The sequence below is a fragment of the Vipera berus genome (genome assembly GCF_964194415.1).
Source record: "Vipera berus genome assembly, chromosome: 8".
Taxonomy (NCBI): domain Eukaryota; kingdom Metazoa; phylum Chordata; class Lepidosauria; order Squamata; family Viperidae; genus Vipera; species Vipera berus.
The window spans coordinates 24,351,821-24,359,273 of NC_138211.1; positions in this window are offsets into that span (position 1 = coordinate 24,351,821).

The window sequence follows — 7,453 nt, forward strand, 5'->3', positions numbered from 1 at the left end:
AGCGGCAGCTCGTCCCGCTGAGCCGTTCCTGGGCCGTCTGGGCTGGAAGCAGCCTGCCCGCCCCCCCTCGAACTGCCCGGCCTCAATTTAGCTGAAGTTGCCCCACCCGATTTGATGAAAAGTGCTCCAGCATCAATAGTCAGCTAGATTTCCTCCTTGGGCTGGATTTCTCTTCTCCAGGAAGCCTTCGTCGGCTTTGAGTATGTTAAATGTCCCACCACCCGGCTGGTGTCCTTCAATGCTGTTCTAGCATTTCTCAGAATCTGCTGGTGGGAGCTTCCTGTGGAGCCGGTGGCGAGCGCCTGATTGTCAGACAAGTATTTGGTGAATTCTGTGCTAATCCACGAAGATGTTCGTCTCAGTCAAGATGGCGGTCTTTCTGGTTCCCTACTTTCTTTGCCATTCTTGCTGTTCCTAGTCCTAGTTCCAAGTGCTATATTTTGGGGGGTGGAGATGGTGCTGGATAAGAGCGGGCGGGCAGGCAGGCAGGCAGCATAAGTCGATTTTCATAGACCGCTTGCTCTGCAGTCATCCCTCAGTTAGACCGGGGGGGGGGGGGGCAGGCGAGGCTTCCTTTGCTAGGAGCAGATGTGAGCCAGAGCAAGCCGAGCATCTCCGTTGCCATCCGCACCTGCCCTTGTAGATCTTGGACAGGGGGGGAAGGGAAGAGACTTTCTAGATGGCACCTTCAGGAGCTATTCTGGGGAGAATCAAACCCCACTAAGGACAACCAGAGATTGTTTACCGTGCAGTGACCTTCTGCAGTAAAAGTTCCTCTCGCTGGAGCTCTGGAAATAATTAAGTGTTGCTTTTCTCCAGCAATTTACACAGGACGGGTCTAGAACTGGCACACACGCTCAGTGGGCCCAGGGCCCAAAGGCATTCCAAATGAGGGGCTGGGAGGAGGAGCTGCTGCACGCTTCTAAGTACGGAGCAGTCAAGGCATTTCTTTAAGGATAGCCAAATGGAAGCTAAACTAGGCATTGCACCTTCACTAGGACACCACTCGGTCTGCAAGGATGGCATCTGTCTCCAAGAAGGGAGGCCCCAATCTCCAAAAAATGCTACCTCATCCCCCCCTCACATGCACTGATAGCTCCACACGATTGGCCAGATGATACAGCAAGGACTGAGTGGTGCAAAAGAGTCTGCTAAGGAAGGAGGCTCTCCTGGATAGATCTAGGATAACTCACCAGGGCCATTTTCAAGAGGCAACTGGACTTACTTGCTTTTCTTTGAAGACGTTTCGCTTCTTATCCAAAAAGCTTCTTCTGAGAGCTTGGATGAGAAGCGAAACGTCTTCAAAGAAAAACCAAGAAAGCCCAGTTGTCTCTTGATAAAGCACCCTTGGAACAACCATGACCTGGATGATGGAGAATCTTCATAGACATTCACCACAGCCAGCTTGGTGTGGCCAGTTCACTGCCACTAGCTCCCCTTTCCTGCTTCTGTGCTAGGAACAAGCCTTCACCCTGAAGACTTCTTGGTGCCTCATTCTCCGTGATGCAACCGGGGGCAGCAGGAACACAGGCGTCGCTTTGACAGGCAAGTGTGCTCCTTCTGGGTGGGGTGCTTTTTCACCCCCTCCAGAATGCCTTTTGCTTTGTGGGAACCGTGAGCTCCCTCTTGATGGCATCCAGATCCCAACATTTGCTTTTGGGGATGCCAGATTGGAAAGTCCTTGCAGTTGGGTACTGAGTGCGTGTCAGAGCTGCTCAACAGTTGTTGACCTCTGTAATAACAAATTATCAAGTGCAAGAAAAGAATTACGTTCTGCTTTATGTATTCCCAGCATAGGTTGTGTGTTTGTCCATCACTTTATTCTAGTGATGGATCAGATAAGTATGGTTGGCAATTTTGTTCGAGTTTTATATGTTTCTGTCATGACTGCCATTCTGCTACTTGCTTTGCATTGCATCTTGCCAGCCTGACACCTGCAACGGCGGGAGGGGGAGATATTGGAATGTGGGTGGCTGGAGGGGGTCAGGTTTGAAGCAGAGCAGAGCCAGCCCTGATTGTGAGGGGCACCAATCAAGCACAACGTCAGCAAAAGGAATACGGAGATGGGAAAGGCATGAACGCAGGGTCTGTTTCCAAAACAACCTGAGAATTTTTAATTGGATATTTGGGAAGTTAATTACATCATTTTTGCACCAAGCCAACAGATTCTGTCTGCTCTAATCTGTAACCACTTTGTTCTCAGTAAAGTATACCCTTGGGAAAAAAATGAACCAGGAGTCTTTCTTTGCTAATTAAACCAAGTGGGATGGATGACAGTTTAATTAGACTGCAGCACTGTTTTAACTGTGTTTAATGCCAGTAGATTGAAAGTATCACAAGCTTATCTGCAGGAGTTTAATTTGATGGATATATTACATTTTTAAAATAAATCACAGAATAATAACATTTTTCCACCTCCACAATCAGGGTTTATATAAGTATAAAATTTGAAAATGGAAGAAACAATTTTGCTGTAAGTCAAGGAAAAAGGAAAAAAACATTTAACCACAAAATATTTAGTAGTAAATACAAGAAACAAACAAATATGTTCAGTTGCAAGTGGAAAAATAAGGTGAGGTCAGTTATTTATAATCCCTTAATTGTAACCCCAGTTGCAATGTATGGCAGTGAAAGCTGGACCATAAGAAAGGCTGAGCGCCAAAGAATTGAAGCCTTTGAACTCTGGTGCTGGAGAAGACTCCTGCGAGTCCCTTGGACTGCAAGGCGACCAAACCGGTCAGTCCTAGAGGAGATCCACCCTGACTGCTCTTTAGAAGGCCAGATCCTGAAGTGGAAACTCAAATACTTTGGCCACCTAATGAGAAGGAAGGACTCACTGGAGAATAGCCTTAATGCTGGGAAAGATTGAGGGCAAGAGAAGAAGGGGACGACAGAATGAGGTGGCTGGATGGAGTCACTGAAGCAGTAGGCATGAGCTTAAATGGACTCCAGAAGATGGTAGAGGACAGGAAAGCCTGGAGGAACGTTGTCCATAGGGTCGCGATGGGTCGGACACGACTTCGCAACTAACAACAACAACAATTGTAACCCCAAGTCATTTCTTAATGTGTAGTTCAAGATTTCAACCCTAATTATGCAGAACACAAAACCATTGTAAATTAGGCTGCCTGCCAGTTTATTTCAGTGATTCATCTGTTTATTTCCCATGACCCCTGCTTGGCCATTATTAAATGTTCTCATCTGAACTGAGAAACAGCCCTCATGAGTAAGAATGTGACAATTACAGTATCAAAGAAATAATAGGTAAAATCATTTTAAGCATGCTATACCTTATCCTAGCTCAGCTGAATAGTTTCTTCTAGCCCAGACATGTCAAACACAAGGCCCGGGGGCTGGATCCGGCCTGCAAAGTGGTTTCATGTGGCCCGCGAAGCCATCCTGGAAACTGAGGGAACAGCCCCTGCTGCCTTGGCCCTGGCCCAGGCCAGCTGGGAGCCAATGTACAATTTCATGGTGGTTATCTATGCTGAAATACATTTAGGCTTAGCTCCACAAGGCCGTCTGGAAACAGCGAAGGACCGGCCCCTGCCACGTCGGCACTGCCCCCTGGGCACATGCTGGGAAGGTATCACCCTTTGTGAGGAATGAAGAAATGCACCATTGCCTGGAAGTAGCTAGCACATGGCCCTGCCTACTTTGGGCAGGCTAGGGGCTGGGCAGCATTGCACTTCTCTTCAGATTCGTGCCACCCAGCTCAGCCTCTCAGCACTGTAAGGAGAGCACCCTGCTGCCTGCCAAAACTGGGCAGGCTGGGGGCTGGGCAGCATTGCGCAGGTAACATTGACTCTCATGCTGCTCATGGCATCCCCTCCCCCAGAGCCCACCAAGCTGGATACATGAAGTAGGCGAGGGCCGTGTGCTGGCCATTTCCAGGCGATGGTGCATTTCTTTATTCCTCACTAAGGATGACACTTCCCTAGCTGCATTTCTTGCCTGTTTTTCTTCCTCCCTCATCTCAAATATATATATATATATATATATATATATATATATATATATATATATATATATATATATATATATATATATATATATATATATATATATATATATATATATTCGCGGGTGTCTGTATGTGGACCTTTGGTCATTCGGGTTTTTTCCCGCGTAGAAATGAAGGTGTAGGTCATCATCAGGCTGGTGGCTTCTGCGTCCTTCTTCTGGGAGAAGCATGTGGTAGTGGCTGTTTGTTCCTCTTTTTTAACTAGGACCTACGAAAAACTCGAAGTACGAAGAGCTTCCATTCTGTGTGACCTCACATTCCTACGCAACTGCCGAGATCAAAATTTAATCCCCACATCCTTCCAATTGAAATTCCACTCCAACTCTGCAGCCATCAAACGCATCCTGATAAGAACTGAACTGGCCCTAATCAGAAATGAACTCCACACAAAAAGATTCCTCCTGGACCGAATCAACAGAGACCTCCTCACACTTCACCTCAAACTCAGCAACAAGATCCACCCCACACTTTGGGACAAATTCAAACAAATCGCTGTCTGGAGAGCTGAAACAGAGACTGCCTACAAAACAGACACACACACCAATAAACTCCGAAGACTAAAGGAACGCCAGAAACAAACCCCTCCTCTCTCACAGCAACACATGAAACAAACTGTGCACAACATCTCAGATAGGATTCTCACCAAAGCCGAAACCAACGTCCTGTCTAAAGGATTTAATTTTGCAGTCGCTCCCAAACACATTCCCACGGAAACCATTATATGCGGAGTCGAATCCAGCCTGACCAAAATTAAGACGCCAACAAAATCAGACTCGAAGTTACCAACATCCTCTGCACCAGCAAACCACCCAAAAGCAACTTACCCAAAGAGGAACAGACAGCACTACTTAACCTAAAAAAAGACACCAGCATAATCATTCTGCCAGCAGACAAAGGCAATGCCACGGTAGTAATGAACTCATCTGACTACCATACCAAATTATCCAACCTACTCCAAGACTCCACATACAAACTCCTCAAGACAGATCCCACGACCTACCTGGAAAAAACCACAAAATCCAAAATAAAAGCCACCCCCATCAGTGAAGAGATCCAGCAAACAATCATTCCCAGAGAAAAATCATCCAGATGTCCCAAGCTCTATGGTCTGCCCAAGATACACAAAGAAGGAACCCCACTCAGACCCATAGTCAGCTCCATAGGCTCACCTCTACAAAATCTAGCCAAATTTCTTGCCAAACAACTACAGCCTTACGCAAATTCCATCACCTCACACGTACAAAACTCATTCCAATTCATAGAGATCATAAGTAAACTAAACTTACAGCCCTGTGACCTACTTGTGAGCTTTGATGTCATATCCCTCTTCACCCAAGTGCCAATCAAAGAAGCCTTGACAGCTATCCGAAATAAATACAACCCCCCAAAACACATCCTAGATCTGACCAACCACTGCCTAACCAACACATACTTCATCTACAATGGACAAAGATACAAACAAATGGAAGGAGCACCCATGGGATCACCCCTTTCACCTGTCATCGCAAACCTCTACATGGAACACTTTGAAACCCTCGCTCTAGAAAAATCAAACCACAAACCCAAACTCTGGCTCAGATACGTAGATGACACCTTCGTAATCTGGCCACACGGCAAAGAAAAACTGGATGACTTCCTCACACACCTCAATAGCCTACACCCCAAAATACAATTCACCATGGAAACAGAAGCTAACAATCAACTTCCCTTCCTTGATGTCTTAGTCTACAAGAAATCCAACGGCTCCCTAGGACACACTATCTACCATAAAAAAACACACAGAAACCGCTATCTGAACGCACTCTCACACCACCACCCAGCACAGATCAACTCCGTAGCCAAGACACGCATCTCCAGAACAAAACACCTAGCTGACGAACAACACCTAAAAACTGAACTACACACTCTCACTAATGTACTAACAGCCAATGGATTCCAAAGAAACACGATTACCAACTTAATCCGAAGAGAGACACCCACGAAAACCCAAGACAGAGAACAAGAAAATGGCAAAGCCCTCCTCCCATACTTAAAAGGGACCACAGACAGAATCAGCAAGATCCTCCAAAAACACAACATCAAAACAGCATTCTACACAGACAGAAAAATATCCACCATCCTAAGAAACCCCAAAGACACAATTGGGTTAGAAAACCAAGGAGTATACGAAATCCCATGCACCACCTGCACCACCACATACATCGGACAGACCAACAGAAGAATAAGTGCACGCATTGAAGAGCACAAAAACTCACTTAGAAAGGGAGAACAAACTTCATCCCTGGTCCAACACTTTGAAGCCACGGGACATGAAATTGATTTTAAAAAAACCAAAACTATCGCCAAAATTGAACATTTTAACAACAGAATAATCAGAGAAGCCATTGAGATAGAAAAACGCCCCCACAGCATGAACAAACGAGATGATACCTCTCGCCTACCAGCCATTTGGAAACCCGCCTTGATTGACAGAAGAGTCCCAGCCACCAAGAATGATACCAGACCCAAACTCATGATAACATCACATGACATCACCACCACACAACCATTCAAAAAGCAAATCCGAACCCACAATGATAACGACACACAACCACAAAACAGAAACCTAACTACAGCTGCAACATCAGCCACTTTAAACCCCTCCAAACCACACAATAAGCAAACTGACACCCACTATAAAAACATGGCACCACCACAAACACGAAGCCGAACAAAAGCAGCACAACTCACCAGCTCAGGTCTAAGGCTGGCAGCTGAGACCAGCCCATCCACTCAAAACACACCCCCACCCAATCAGAACACACCCACCATTCAAAACACACTCCCACCCAATCAGAACACACTTAATCCCCCACCCAATCAGAGCACACCTCCACCCACAGAACACACCCCCTCTGGCAGTTTAAAAAAGAGGAACAAACAGCCACTACCACATGCTTCTCCCAGAAGAAGGAAGCAGAAGCCACCAGCCTGATGATGACGGATGGGATTCCGTCGAAACGTTGCGCCTACACCTTCATTTCTACGCGGGGAAAACCCGAATGACCAAAGGTCCACATATATATATATTTAATCCCATTTATATCCCGCCCTTCTCTGAAGACTCAGGGCGGCTTACAATTTAAGCACAAACCAATGTGCTTAGCAATAGCCTTCATTCTATGTATATGCCTGCTTATTAGGGCTTTCGGGGGGGCCCCAAGCGGCATTATTACAAAGTCAGCTTATTGCCCCCAACAATCTGGGTCCTCATTTTACCTACCTCGGAAGGATGGAAGGCTGAGTCAACCTTGAGCCTGGTGGGATGTGAACCTGCACTAATTGCAGGCAGCTGGTGTTACTTAAGGAGGCATTAGCCCACTGCTCCACCAAGGCTCCCAGCACTCTGTACTAAGGAAGGAAGGAAGGAAGGAAGGAAGGAAGGAAGGA